This window comes from Myotis yumanensis, unplaced genomic scaffold (assembly GCF_028538775.1).
Source record: "Myotis yumanensis isolate MYYU_CA2020_CCGP unplaced genomic scaffold, mMyoYum1.0.hap1 SCAF_1, whole genome shotgun sequence".
NCBI lineage: Eukaryota > Metazoa > Chordata > Mammalia > Chiroptera > Vespertilionidae > Myotis > Myotis yumanensis.
This window is the reverse complement of record NW_027223752.1, coordinates 170,087,762-170,103,438: the sequence shown is the minus strand read 5'-3', so window position 1 is coordinate 170,103,438 and position 15,677 is coordinate 170,087,762.

Genomic DNA, 15,677 nt, shown 5'->3' with positions numbered 1-15,677 from the left:
AAACATTTGCAGTCACACTAAGGAACCTTAGGCATCCTTGCCAGCCTTTGACATTTTTCATAGTGTTGTGAAAGGAAGTGTTTGGTGACTCAGACTGGCCAGTCATGCCCGATGCCTCTCAGTTATTCTGAAGCAGCAGACTTGGGGGTTCCCAGAAGATGACCTGTCATAACAGTGATGTTGAAAGGCAGAGGAACCTTACTTTATGATCATCATGTTCTCATCCTGGCTTCCATATATCATGTTTTTTGAATTTATTTTTTATTTTTTGCAAGAACATTTAACATAAGGCCTATCCTCCTAACAAATTATTAAATGTACAATAATACATTGTTGCTGCTTTACAGGTACAATGATGTACAACATTTCTCTAGAACTCATTTTGAGTGAAATGTTTATAGACCTTCCCATGTAGATATTGGTTAAAATTGATCTTTCTGGTTTTAACAAAACACCTCTGGTATCACTATAAAAACTAGCTGCTTCCTCACTAACTGAGAAAGGTAGCAGGGAGGCAGGCATGAGGCTTTCCTAAACAACAAGCCAGTTCTTCATCCAGAAAAGCAAATGCTCATTTCAGCCTCTGAAATGAGAATGGGAAAAATATTACTTGAAATATGACAGAGAAATTATTTGAAATATTATGCTAAGTGAAATAAGCCAGTCAGGGAAAGGCAAATATCACATGGTCTCACTCACATGTGGAATCTAATGAACAAAACAAGCTGATGGACAAAATAGATCCAGAGACACAGAATCATGGAACAGGCTGTGGAAGCTCAGAGGGGAGGCAGGGGTGGACGGGTGGGTGGGAAGAGATTAATCAAGAACTTGTATGCATGTATGCAGACCCCATGAACAAAGACAATTGGGTGGTGAAGGCCTGGAGCAGGGAACGGGGCAGGCTAAAAGGGGTCAATGGGGGAGAAAGGGGACATATGTAATACTTTCAACAATAAAGATTAAAAAAAAAAAAAAAACAGAGAACACAAAAGAATAGCAATAGTTCCAGACCACAGAGAATAGTAGAGACCCTGTAGCAGAAGAAAACAAAGAGCATCTGAGAAACTAAATACAACCAGTAAGATGAACACAGAGAGGAAATGAAAACAGACTATAAGATCAGGCCATGCAGGGCAATATTAATGATTATATGTGTTATATATATGGAAATTATAAATGGGTTTTGAGCAAAGAAGATGTTATATAGTAGTCCCCCTTTGTCTGCAGGAGGTATATTCCAAGTCCCCAGTGGATGCCTGAAACTACAGATAACACTGAACCTTGTATATACAATTTTTTCCCCTACGCATATGTACCTATCTATGATCAAATTTAATTTATAAATTAGGCTAACAGATTAACAACAACAATAATAAAATAGAACAATTATAACAATACTCTGTAATAAAAGTTATGTAAATATGGTCTCGCTCTCTGATGACCAGTCTGATAAAAGAGATGCCTACCAAGTGATTCGAAGAAGGAAAATAGCGGGGGCAACTTTGGGGGCTTACATCCTAGTTCAGTATCTAGTTAAACAGTAACTTACAAGCTACAAAGCTCACCCCAAGGGGCCTGCCACAAGAAAGATACACATTTTTTATTTCTTTGCTTCATTGGTGGAGATTTCCTGGAAGTTGTAGGATATCTTCCCTGTAATTTTTCCTAGACACTCTGATTTTTACTTATGTCTCTCACCTTTGCTTTCCCTCCATCCCCAACTGCAACAGTAACTTGCTCCAGGCTCACTTTGCTCTAGTGCAGCAGTTCTCAACCTGTGGGTCGCGACCCCTTTGGGGGTTGAACAACCCTTTCACAGGGGTCGCCTAAGACCATCAGAAAACACATATATAATTACATACTGTTTTTGTGATTAATCACTATGCTTTAATTATGTTAAATTTGTAACAATGAAATTGGGGGTCACAAGAACATGAGGAACTGTATTAAAGGGTCGCGGCATTAGGAAGGTTGAGAACCACTGCTGTAGTGTCTAGGAGATCTGTCTGCCACCAGAACTACAATTCCCAGCATTCCTGGTGCTCCCAGAGCTCTGGGCTTCCCTTCTGGTCCTGGGGCTGCCACCAAAACTACTATTCCCAGAATTCCTGGTGCTCCCCAAACTCTGGGCTTTCCCCAACCAAGGGAGCCACGTCCCCCCAAGGGAGTGATGGGGGGAGCAACCAAGGGACTCACATCCCCCCAAGCTCCCGGCTCTCCCACTCTGCTCTGTGTATGCAAATTACATGCCATCTTTGTCGGGTTAATTTGCATATTCACTCCTCATTGGCTGGTGGGTGTGGCTTGTGGGCGTGGCTTGAGTGTAGTGAAGGGATGGTAAATTTGCATGTTTCTCTTTTATTATATAGGATATATCAAAGCCTCCCCACATTGGCAGTTCAGGCTTTGGATCAGGGTCCCCTGGACTAGCAACGCTGTGTAATAAGGGTGTACTTTCCTGATTCCTCTGGGTGCTGGCTGTCATTCTCCTGGGCCATTTGCCACAACAACTCATGGGCTTGAACAGCACAGATACACTGGACAAAGGGATGAGTCATGTCCTGAGTGGGATGGAGAGGGATGGCACTAGGTTTCATTGTGCTTCTTAGAATACCACATGATTTAAAACTTAGGAATTGTTTATTTCTGTAATTTTCCTTTTAATATTTTCAAATAGCAATTGGCAGAAAGTAACTGAAACAGCAGAAGGTGAAACCGCGGATAGGGGGTGCTACTGTATTAAATGTAACTGGTTAGAATAACACATTTATTATCTTAGAGTTTCTTAGGTCAGGAAACAGCCTGGCTTAGCGGGGTCCTCTACTCAAGGTCTCACAGGCTATATTCAAGGTGTCAACCAGGCCAGATTTTCATCCGGAGGTTCAAGTGGGGAATAATCTGCTTCCAAGCTCCTTCGGGTTGTTTGCAGAACTCATTTCCTGTGGCTGTATAATTGAAGGTGCTCAATTTTTCTGGCTGGAGGCCACCCTCACGTCCTAGTGGCCTCATGCAATTACTTACCACATGGGTGTCACCAAGGTGACTGCTTACTCCATCCAACCCACCCAATAGTCTCTCACCTCAGGGTGTAGGGGGTGACGCCACCCATTATTTTAGGGCCTTTCCCTGATAAAGTCAGTCTCACCCAAGATAATATGACCTTTTATTTTCTCGAATTCAACTAATTTAGGACCTTAATTATATCTGATAAAACCCTTCACTTTGCCTTATTTTGTCATCTAGAAGCAGAGGTCCCATCTACACCTCCTAGGGGGATATAGTAACACCCAGAGTGGACATTAGGGGGCAGCAATCATGGATGTCACCTTAGATTTTTGCCTATCACACCATCAAACACTTAAATTTTATATTACAAACTATTGCAAACAAGTTCCAGGTACCACTGGGACCTTCCTACACAGATTTTATCTTTATTTGTTAATAAAAGCATTACTAAAACAGCATTCCTTTCCTTGAGAAATCCATAATGCTTCTCCATATTACCTAACAATTTATTCTATTTCTTCTAATAATCTACCAAGAAATGTGAATACCTGCTATACCTTTGCTATGTTTCAGTAAATGGTAATGTCTCCTCTACTATTTTCTGGTTCTGCTCCCACCTACATCTGCTTTTACATTTGTATTTAGCCAAGTAGTTTTATTCAATATCACCACTCTCTTTGTAAAGATGTACAATTGGCTTTGGAAACAAAGAAAGCCAAAAATGAGTGGTGTCAATAAATAATACGCTGTTTGCATGACTTTTTAAAAATTTAACAAATTTCATTACATTTTCCAATTTAGGGTTCTTTTGAGAATTATGCAGACTAATCATGGGACCTAACTTTGCTAACAATGATAGCCAGAAACCAGAAATTCCAGAAAACTGGAATTTTACCTTCTAACTTTTAAATCACTCATGGTAATCAAAATGAAATTTTAAATTCTGTTTTTTACTTCGAGCACACTTTTTAGAGCATCCAGTGGTAAAAATTCAGGAGTCAGATAGTTCTAGTTTTAAATCCTTTCTTTTTTTTCTCCCATCTTTGTTTCCATCCTTTCCTTCCTTCCTCTCTCTCGTATATATGTATGTATGTATGTGTATGTACTTATTTATACTCATGCGAAGCCAGGCACTGTTTTAGGTGCTGTGATAAAATATTAAACAAGACAATCAAGGTCTATATTCTCACATTGCTTACATTTTAGTAAGGTTTGGCAAAAATAAATAATAAACAAAATTTAAACATATCAGAAAAGGATAAGTGCTATGCAAAGAAAAAAGGTAAAATCAAGTGATGAGACAGAAAGTGACTTAGTGGCTTCTGAGTTTGGGTTATCAGGAAAAATCTCTGTAAAGACATTTGAGCTCCCAGCACAATGATTGAAGGGGCCCAACCATGAGAAGAGAAGCAAGAATAGCACTGAAAATAGAAAAATAGACCCTGTGCAGAGGCCCCACGGTGAAAATGTACTGGGCATTTTCTGAAAATGAAAAGATCAGTGTTATGGTCTAAAATGTGTCCCCCAAAAATATTCATATTGAAGTCCTTATCCACAGTACCTCAGAATGCATGTGGATATAGAGTATTTACAGAGGTATTTAAGTTAAAATGGGGTCATTAAGGTGAGCCCTAAAGCAACATGACTGGTGTTCTTATGAAAAAAAGGAAAATTGGACATGGCCACATATGATGGAAGACACAGGGAGAACATAGCTATCTATAAGCCATGGAGAGGGGCCTGGAACAGACCTTTTCCTCAAGGCCCTCAGAAGGAACCATCCCTTCAGACACCTTGATCTCCAATTCTGAGTCTCCAGAACTGTGAGGAAATACATTTTTGTTGTCTAAGCCACCCAGTCTGTATTAGTTTAGTACAACAGCTCTCACAACCTAATACAATCAGTATGGCCAGTGTGGTGGATAAGAGAGAGGTATGAGATGATTTTGTGGTAATTAGGAGAAACATCATGTAAGAAGTTTGGGTGTCATTCTAGGTATGGTGAAAAGCCACTGGAATTTTTTAAGCAGAAATATTTAGTCTCTCTGTAAAACAGATCATGGGTTGCAGAAAGTATAGATTAAAGGCAAGGGGGCGAGTCAGGGAGCTAATGCGGTATTCACAAGATTATGGCAGTTGGGACTGCAGTGATAATTGAGGTGATAGAGAAGGCAGATTTTAGACATATTTTGGTGGTGGAGTCAACATTTTCTGATGGGATAGGGTGGAGAAGATAAAAAATATTTTGATAAGGCTTCAATATTTTTACTTACTTGATGTCTGTTAAATGAATAAATGTTATCAGATCATCTTCTGGGTTTCCTGATTCATAAAATGATAGCCTATTCCTCTTGTCTTAAGTCCATTTTCAAATCAATCTAATGTAATATTCATCAGATTACTCAGATGTGTCTAATCAATGTAAAATTCTTTTGAATTTTATGTAATCTAAGCACATATATCATACCTTACAGCATATTTTTAGAAAACATAAATGCCAGTATTATCAGAGGTGCAGCCAAAGCTTTATTCATTGAGTATCTACTTGTGGAATTTAGATTCTCTTTATGTTATTTCTAAACAATATTTTGTTAAATCAAATGACCTTCATTAAACTTACTTTTCATGAAACTCTAAAAATACTAAATTACAAATTCAGGAATAATTTTACTTACTGTATAATCAAGGCATCAGCATTAAATTATTTATTGATTAGCTCTCTTCTCTACATAAAAATTTTAGATTTTGTTGAATATGATTATTTCCTCTTAAAATATGTTCAGATCCTTATTATTAATTACCTCATAATCCAACTTTAATCATACTTTGGAAGTCTAGATTGCAAAAACAAAAATCTTTAGAAAACCTGGCACCAAATGAAATATTTAAACTTTTATCAGCTTTGTGGCTGGATTATAACTTCCTCAGTTTTAAAATATAGTAGATGCACAAAGATAAAAATGTTGTTGTTTTTAAAGCTGGTGAATTGAATACTAATGGGTGACCTCAGTAAGTTCAGGTCAAGTTATTTTTTCTTTCTAGGCTGTGAGACTGAGCAAAGCACGCCCATCAGTTATAGTGCAGTGGTCCACATAGAAAGCTTGGTGTAGCTTTCCCTGGTCCATTTTATTTACCTTGGAACTGAATATTAAGGTTTTCTTAAGACCAAGGGCCATTACAGGTCTGATGTAGAAACAATAGACAACTGGGAATAAGTTCTTCTGGAAATGATGCAATTTACTTGACAATCACTGAGCACTGTGATTTGATGTCCCCAGGATAAAGAGCATGACCTTAGTGCTCTCAGAAAAACAGACAAGAATCATTTGATGAAACATTGTTACATCTTTGTTCTCCACAGAAAGGGGACAGTATCAGATTGAGAAGTGTATTCATCATCCCTTCTTGGAAAAACCTGTATTCTTCTTCATTAGCCAGAAGTCCTCTCTTTCATACTGATTTACTAGACAAAAAATTATTTGATCCTAAGTCATTCCATCATGGGGTGTTTCTTTGAATTGTTATCTATTTAACCAATACAAATTTACCCATCCAGTGCGTGTTAGGGCATGGTGATGCAATGGAACCTTAATATTGGACCAACACTGGCATTTGATTTTAACATTTTTAGAAAATTGTATTCCACTAAAATCAGTCAAGAACACAGGGCACAAATAACACAACCAGAGTAGTAATTTAAAGATGGGCACTCTTTCAATTAACTATTCCACAAACTTGCTACATAGAAAACAGCTCTAAAAACTCCTGGTTATATACTATGAGCCTTTAACTCACAAGTATGTGGGTGCTCAACCGCTAGGACTGAGTCCTGCCTGTGACTATGTTCTTATCTGCGGGTTCATGTAGGCGGCTCTACTGGTCTTGATTCAGTCTGTTTATCTTTCTGGGGGTCAGCTAGCTATGCTAAACTAGGATGGCCGGGGCGAGGGCTGCACAACTTGCCTCTGTACTAAGTGTCTACCACCCACCTGCAGTGTAGCCTTGGCAGAGAGCAACAGAGAGACAGAAATTGCATAAGTTCTTTTCCTATTGTTCAAGCCTCTGTTGTTGCCCATTTACCGCATGCCACTGTCCAAAGTATCACATGGCTGGCCCATAGTCAATGCAGAAGAGAAGAAAACGTTATATGGCAAAGGATGTGGATACATGTAGGAGGAGAGAAATTGGGTCTCTTAATATAATCAATCTACCACAGATGCTTCTTAAATCATTTTATTCCATTAAAATGCATATAAAGCCACAGAGGACAGCTATACAATAAAAAAGTAGCAAAACCACAATTTAAATGATAATACACAGAGAAGTATTTGCATCTCTAATATAAAGATCACATTAAAATTTATAAGAAAAGCAACATGATGCCAATGGTAAATTTCCAAAGGACAGCAACAAAGAGCTCATTTAAGAAGAAATGCAAGTAGTGGACAAATACAGGAAACAAAGGTTTATCCTTATTTGTGATCAAAGACATCAAAGCCAACCTAAAATAGAAATTACACTTAGTAAATTAGTTTCCCCAAAAAAATACTTAGCTAAGAGCAAATAAAATTAAAGAGACCCAACTCCATTGGCATGATATGGCAATATAAGACACTACTGCAGCAAGATTTTTTAACTTGTTTTTCTCTCTACATCATCTACACTAATAAAAGAGAAACATGCAAATTGGTGTCACTCCGCTACACCCACCAGCCAATCAGGATGGGTATGCAAATTAACCCAACAAAGATGGCGGTTAATTTGCATACACAGGCACAGAGCGAAGACTGAAGGGTCCGGCTGGAGTGAAGACTGAAGACTGAAGACTGAAGACTGAAGACTGAAGACTGAAAACTGAAGACTGAAGAGGCTTGGCTTTTCCACTGCGGCCGGACCAAAGGCCTGGGTTCCGGGTGCCTGAGGAAAACTGGTGCCAGCAGCCAGGGGAAGGAAGGCCTATTGCGTGAATCTTCATGCAATGGGCCTCTAGTATATTCATATGGCTCAACCTCCTACTTCATGCAAGAATTCCCTTAAAACTTGCCTTCTCAGAAAGGCTTTCTCTGACATCCCTGCCTAAACAGTATACCTTTTCCTCTTCTTTTTCAATTTTCTCCATAGTCCTATCACTATCTAATATTTCAGTTTATTTATTGCCTATCCCCCTGACTAGAATAAAACCTCCATAAAGTCAAAAACTTCATCTACCTTTTTCACAACTTTGTCACTAGACATAAAACAATGGCCAGCACAGACACTTAAATATTGGGTAAATCAATGAATGAATGATTGAATAAAAAGAGTGCTAAAATAAAAATTATCCATATTTTAATACATTTTCTTTATCAGTATAATCATAAGGAAAAAATCAAAAGAAGTCAAACCTATGCAATAAGATGTTTATTAGTGCATTAACTATAATAGCAAAAGAATGGTATCCATTCAAACAACAGTGTTTGGGACATTTATTAATCAATTTATTCAACAAATGTTTCTTTGAGTGCTCACTGTGTGCTAACCACTCCTCTATGCCTTCCTACATTGGACTTATATTTTAGTGGAGCTAGCCACTAAAAAAATTGGTCTATACTATAAGGTCAGGTGATTATAAATGCTGGGGAAAGATACAAATCAGGTAGGGTCCGGGAGTGAGAGAATGGGGAACTACTCAGTTAGGGTGTCAGGAAAGACTTCCTAGAGGGTATTAACTCAACCTTATTATGAGGTCCATGCAGAACAGTGCTTGTGAACTAGAACACAACATTATAGACAATACTTTAATAACTATGTACAGATAAGCATGCATATGAACAGGAAGGACATGGCAGAGTGGGATTACCCCAAGAAGTTAAGTATTTTCTATCTCATTCTCTTTTCCCCAACACTTACTCACCTTGTTATTTACTCAATAATAAAAGTTTCCTCATATCCAGCAGACTGCTCTCTGAATATTCTAAAATACTTGCTAAAATAAATTAATTTGTATCCTTACAAACCAAGAGTTAAATAGATAACTACATAGTAACACAGGGTTTTAGGAGATCTGGATATTATATATACCACCCTGAGATATATAATAAGGAAAGCATTTTTTTCACTTCTATTCATATCCGATGTACTGTGAATGATTGAGAGGTAATATGGAAGTATTAAACAGATAGACACAGAGATACTCACTAAAATAACTATCTCCAGAGGGGCTTAAAACTAGGTTGCAACTGTCTTATCAAATAGCCAGACAATAATAATGTAATTGAAGTAGCCAATAATTAGATTTCTGAACTTTCTTGAAGTTTTGTTATGTTTTATTTGACAAAATCAAATTTGACTGCATAATACTTGGCAAACAAACGTGTCCTAAGGTATTATGCTGGCATTTTTATTTTCTACTGGGATTTTCATTATATATTAGCTCTTCTAGCATTTCAAAATTCCTCAAATTTCTTTCTGATAATGTCATTAAATGTATCAGCTAGATGGAAGCAGCTGAAAACATTTCTTGGTGTGAAATTAGACATGGCCATGACACATGTTCCTGCAAGCATATAGGGCGATTCCCACATATTTGTCAGGCATCTGGGCCACATTTGTTTCTGTCGGCCAGAGGAGAGGAGAGGAAGAATTCTTATGTTGGTAAACTGGAAGTCTAAGAATTACATGTACCATCTGGGATGGCTTTGACAAGAATACTGGCCTATTCTTCCCACTTAATTTACCAAACTGCAGTATCATCACGCAAAGACAATGATCTAGACTTAAGTAAAACAGTAGGAATAAATACCTTCATTTAAATGATTGCATTTATTTACTGTGACATTCAATAAACTTCTTGGGTTTTTAGAAAAAAATTTTGTGCATGCATTTAGCCTATACACACAAGAAGAAGTTACATAAACCCAACCTAATTAAAGCAATTTATATAGGGCATAAACTTCATGATGTGTTATAGTCAACTTGTTAAGTAAAGCAAGTAACAGAAATAACATCCCCAGCAAAAACACTTATGTGGTTTGCAGAGTTCCAAATACTAGTCTTTAAATATGTACTATTCCACCGACGTGCCAAAAGGAGACTAGCAAACTAAATACAGCAAAATATGGCCTCAATTTAGAAATTTGGTAAGGAAGTAAGATGAAGACCAACTTTTATTTGCTGTTGGAAAGAATCAGCTTAATTTCTTCAGCATTATTATTTCATTAACTCCATTAGGAAATACAATTTCAAATAAAAAATGTAGGTTCACCTCTTGAACAATTAACTCAATGGTAATGCTTCTGTTATTAATTCCACTGAGTGCCAGAAATACACAAACTTTTCCACTGCAGAGTCTTCCCTGCTTTATAACAGAAATGGTGTGTTTTTAAGGCCAGATGGGCAACGAAGAAGCATGTCAAGTGGCAGCCTGAGGTCATAATCAGAAGAGGGTCCCTCAAGTGCTGCTCCTTATGAACATAGCAGGGAATCAGGTTTCTTCTTGTCAGCCGAGTGTCTCAATCAGCCTGAGCACAGGCCCCACCCCCGCAGCCCAGTACTGAGCAGATGTCCACCAGCAATGTGACAGTGAGTGTGCTGTCAGGACCCAAACTTGCTTTTGACAGAATTGTTACAACAGTAAACATTTGCCCCAGGCGCTAATCTGACACAGATCTTTGACAGCAGTCTCACTCATGCAGAGAAGAGAACAGCTGGGCATAATTCTCCCCTCCTGTAGACCTAGTGGTAGCCTAATTTAGGAATGATACGGATAAAAACTCGTAGTGGCAGCAACTGATTTTCTGATTCTGCATCCCTAAAAAAAGAATTACCCATGGCTTCTTGGAATTGAGTCTCAAAGGTACTTTTCATGAGCTGTACTCTTTGCAATACTAATTATAAGGGCACTAATCACCTCACAGTTCACAGTAATTTATTTCAACCCAAGTGTGTCCCACTTGGGGACAGCATCCTTACCTCTGTGGAAGGGGGTGGCCAAGTTGTTTGGAGGAAACCTTTAACGAAGGATTTACACAAATAAGTACATGATCCACATTTGATCCAGGGATAAAGGATGGGAGGCCTGGCTTACGTGAACATAAGACTAAATTAGAAAGGAAATATATTGAGGTGAAAGACTTGTGCAAAAATGCAATCCCAAAGTCAGTTTATAATTTTTTTTCTTCAAACCACCTATATAATGCATCTTCTTTTTTTTAATCTGGAAAGGTGCCTTTGCAATGTTAAAAGCTGCCTTCCCGATGCATCTGATGAGGAAAATAAGACATTTTTTTATGTGTGTGGGGGTGGGGGACCAGAAGCCTGACTCTATACCTAGTTAATCAGTACATTCCTGTTAGCCTATAGTCTACTGCCCCTTCCTTAATTATCTGGTCTTGCAAGACCTGTTTACCTAAGTACTCCCATTTTACAGAAGCCATAAACCATGAGCAATACACAACGCCCGGAGGGGGCTATCAGTGCGGGCACCAGGCCAGGCCTTTAGGTGCGGTCTCACAGCCCCCATCCCAATACACGGGGCTTTTTGCAAAGCTCGCGAAAGGTCCGGAAGTCTGATCCTTCTTTGGGGGACAAAGAAACCAAAGGGTATAAAGAGAAAGCTTCCTCCATATTGGGTTGCTCAGGATTTGGAAACAGGCTCCCCTGAGTCACGGTACTAGTACATCGGGGAATAAATGGGTTTTTCCTGTATCTCTGGGTACTCCTGTGTATTTTTTGGTCACCTGGTAAATTCTGTAACACCTCTTCGTTGTTCTTTTCTCTTGGAGGGAAATCATTCTCTCCCAGGAGCCCCAAGAGGAAGATGTGCACAAAGCCCAGGAGTCACATGGGGCACCGTATAGCCGCCTTGCTGTCCAGGTTTATTATTCACCGGGTCTTAAGAGGCAGGTGAAATGCTGAGGTCTTGGACACACGTGGGTTGTCTGCACAATGGGGTGCTGGGGTTCAGAGCCCAGCCTGAGGTCTCAGAGGCTGCCTCCGGGTGGGACTGCATTAGGATGGGGATGTTGCTATGACCACCCTCAGGAGGAGAGGCAGGCTGATGGGCAGGAAAGTCATGAATCCTTTTCTCACTCAGAGCCACCGTCCTCTCCTTTTCCCCACCTCTGTGGGCTCCCAAATAAGTTAGAGGTAGGGGGTGTGGGGTGAGGGTGGCCTTCCAGCAAGTGTCCTCAAGGTCAGAGACAAGGATGAATTTACTTGTTAAACAGTCAGAGGCACACCTTGAGAAAAACATTTAAGAAAAATAGTAGCAAAAACTGTGTGAGAAATAGCACATATTTTGCACAGCCTCAGCTGTGGGACAGAGATCAGTCATGACTCAGCTTTTTTTTAAGTCACACATCCCATGGAAACAGACATCCCGGATGAGCAGAGTGATTGGGTACAGATGCCAGTTACAGAGCAATAAATGGATGTGGTTTAATGAAATATAGATTAAACTCCTACAGCAACTTAATGGCTAAGACTAGCAGAAATGGATGGGAAAAGACATAAAATTTCTATGATTTAAGTAGTAGTCAAACTTGTAATAATGGTAATAATGGTATGCTACCCCTCGAGGTACCCTGCTCAGATGGCCTTTAAGGAGAAAGCCTGTTGCAAAGAGTCCAGTGAGCTGCCAGTGCCAGTTTCCCCATCTTTGAGATCCACTTCAGTACTCACGCCCTCCCTGGCTATTCCCCCACCCCTGCCAACACCTGCTCACAAAGCAGGAAGTAGAAATAGGCCATTGCTGCCCAATCAGGACTCCTCTCATGGACAACTTTGATTTGGGGCAGCCCGAGTGCCCCGCCAACACATTCTTGGAGTGGCACTGCATGCTTTGGCTCTTCCAACCAAATCATTCTTCCCTCCCCCACTCCTTTGGCAGGTATCAGGCATGCCACTCCTTGCCTAATCCTCCCCTCCCCTGTATCTCTCCCAGGCACTTCCCCCAATAAATCTCTTGCATTTCTAATTCCATCACGGTATCCATTTACGAGAGGACCTGAACGGATGCCAACAATATATAAATCAATGCAGTCTGGCTTATCTTGCAGGGACACAAAACAGCAGCTGAAAGTTAACCACGGGAGAGAACAAGCATATTCCATTTCGAAGGTCTGATTTCTTTTTGAAATTGATGCTTTCCCATAGCCATGTCAAATAGAAACTTCCCTTTTCTTGGCCTTCCTACTATATCCATTGCTCCGTATCTCTCTCGTGCTCAAAGTAAAATCTGTTCTATTGATATTGATGGAGAAGTTATATGGATGTGGAGCAACTGCTCTCTTTAAATAGACTTGGCATTTTCTAAAAATAGGTATTACTTAAGAATAGCTATCCACTCTAGATACTTATTCTCAACTGACACGCTTTGTGTGTTTCGGTACCTGGAGAGAGGTAAGTGCACATATAGAGTTAATTTAACCTCAATAACTTTGGCGTCAGAAGTACGTAAGGCCTCAAAGCTTATAATTCATTTGATCACAACTAGCAAGTACATTCTGCATTAAGACTCACCCAGATTGTAAATTTGATCTTGGAAAAGTTCACATTTCTTTATAAATTATTGTTCAAGCTTTAATTCACTCCAGGTTTGTCTACATCATCAGCCTCCTTTTCCTGCACCAATTGTGGCACTAAATTATTCATTTGCGGCACTGTCCTATAAACTCTGATTTTCTTTGTAAACATAGAAAATGGAAACCGTAGGCTAATCAACCTCCCCACAATGCTGCAGACACCGAGGAGGAATTTTTATTAGCGTGTAGAGTGGGAGGACAGAGGAAAAGAAAGCGCTTGCTCCATCCCCTGAGTGCCATCTGCATTCGAGGGCACAGACAGTGCCCACCCAGAGAGCTCTTCTACCCACAGATAAGCCCACACACTGCACCGCTGACAGCTGCGTGAGGAAGAAACAGTAAAGCTGAGAAAAACATGGGACTCGCTTTAAGGCTGCACATATCGGTCATCAGAAGATGCAAAATAAGCCCCCAAGGAACAGAAATATGAGGCTCATTTTAAGTTTCAAAATTGGTTGCTAACTCCTCCAGCAAAAATGAGAGAATTTTTCTTTTTTAAAGCCTACAGAATCTCTAATTTCCAATCTGTTCAGAGTCGTACCTCCCTTTACAAACTGACAGAAATAGGTATGAAACCAACCTTTGAAACTCAGGGTAAGAAATAGAAATGGCTGCTTTAAAATTTCTTTTCAAAGGAACATCTTAAGTTAGATATGAGGAAGCAAGTCACCTTCTCTAGCCTTTAAGAAAATACAAAAGGCGCGACGCTCTCCGGAGTTGATATGAGAAATCCCACTTTTCCTGCCTCCAAAGGAAGAAGGAGGTCACTGGCAGATAAATGAAAAGCCCGAAGGCAAATAATAAAAGAAGAAGGTGGAGGGAAGAAAAAAACACAAGAAAAGATAAAACTAATGGAAACTAGTGTAATTAAAATCCATACTTGTTTTCTACTCTTAAAATGACATAAAACACATTTAGACCCATGTTGGTTATGTTATGTTATTTGTAAAATGATTTCAGCATTTAAAAATCTGTAACAAATTTATGTGACTTTAAAATTTAAGCTACCTACCCTTATTTTGATCATTACGTTACCTAGTTTTTATTTCTTCAGAAAATTGTTGCAATATGTACCAGAAAGAGACTCCTTTTATTGGGCTGGAAGAGGGTCCAGAAATAAAGTCAGTATCCAAGCCCTTATTCTGAAGAGATCTGCAACAAGGATTCAGAACTACCTCTTGTTGGACTCAAACATAGCCATTGGATAACAACCATTAGTGACAGGTATGAGCTACTTCATTAATAGAGTAATGTTGCCCTGAGTATTGCCTCAGCTCCTTATGCAAGTTAACTTCTGGTGGCCTCTCTTCATATTCATTAACTCTATCTGGACATCAATAATGAATATAGTTGGTCTCCAGCTAAGATCTCTGCAACCTAAGGTAGTACAGAGGTAAAGGTTGATGCATGGCAAAGCTCTATAGAAATTATCACTGCCATTGTTCAATTGTTTTTTAAAATATTGACATATCAGAATAAAAACTATCCTTTTCACTAAACTTGATTCTATGCTAGAGATAACAAAATGAATTGTCTTCTGAAGAAATAATGCATGGGAAGATGGTGAACCGTCATTTTCCATTTAGGAGCATTGGAGCCATCGTTTGTTCTATTGTATGGTATTTTCCCACATGCTTCATATGGCCCTGCCAAATTCTCCTTCAGGTAAGTGTATGATTACATTCTTAACAAGATCTGAATTGCTAGTACCACATGAGTCACTATTGAGTATTCAATAAATAAGTTTGAGTAACAGGAATACTAACAGCCACATCCAAATGCTGGGAGAACTCATACTACTTAGATGGCAGACAGCAGCCCCTCCCTCATTAGTACAGTGCCCTGTAGTAAAATATTAATTTATCAAAGTAATTATTAATCATCTGAATTATCTGAGTAATTATCTATAATAATACAAGCATAATATGCTAATTAGACCAGACAGCCAAACTATCTTCTGGACGTCATTCCGGATGTCCTTCTGGACAAAGCTGCCCCAGCAGAGGTGGTTAGGGGCGATCAGGCAGGCAGGCAGAGGGATTAGGAGTGATGAGGCAGGCAGGCAGAGTGGTTAAGGGCAATCAGGCAGGCAGGCAGGAGAGCAGG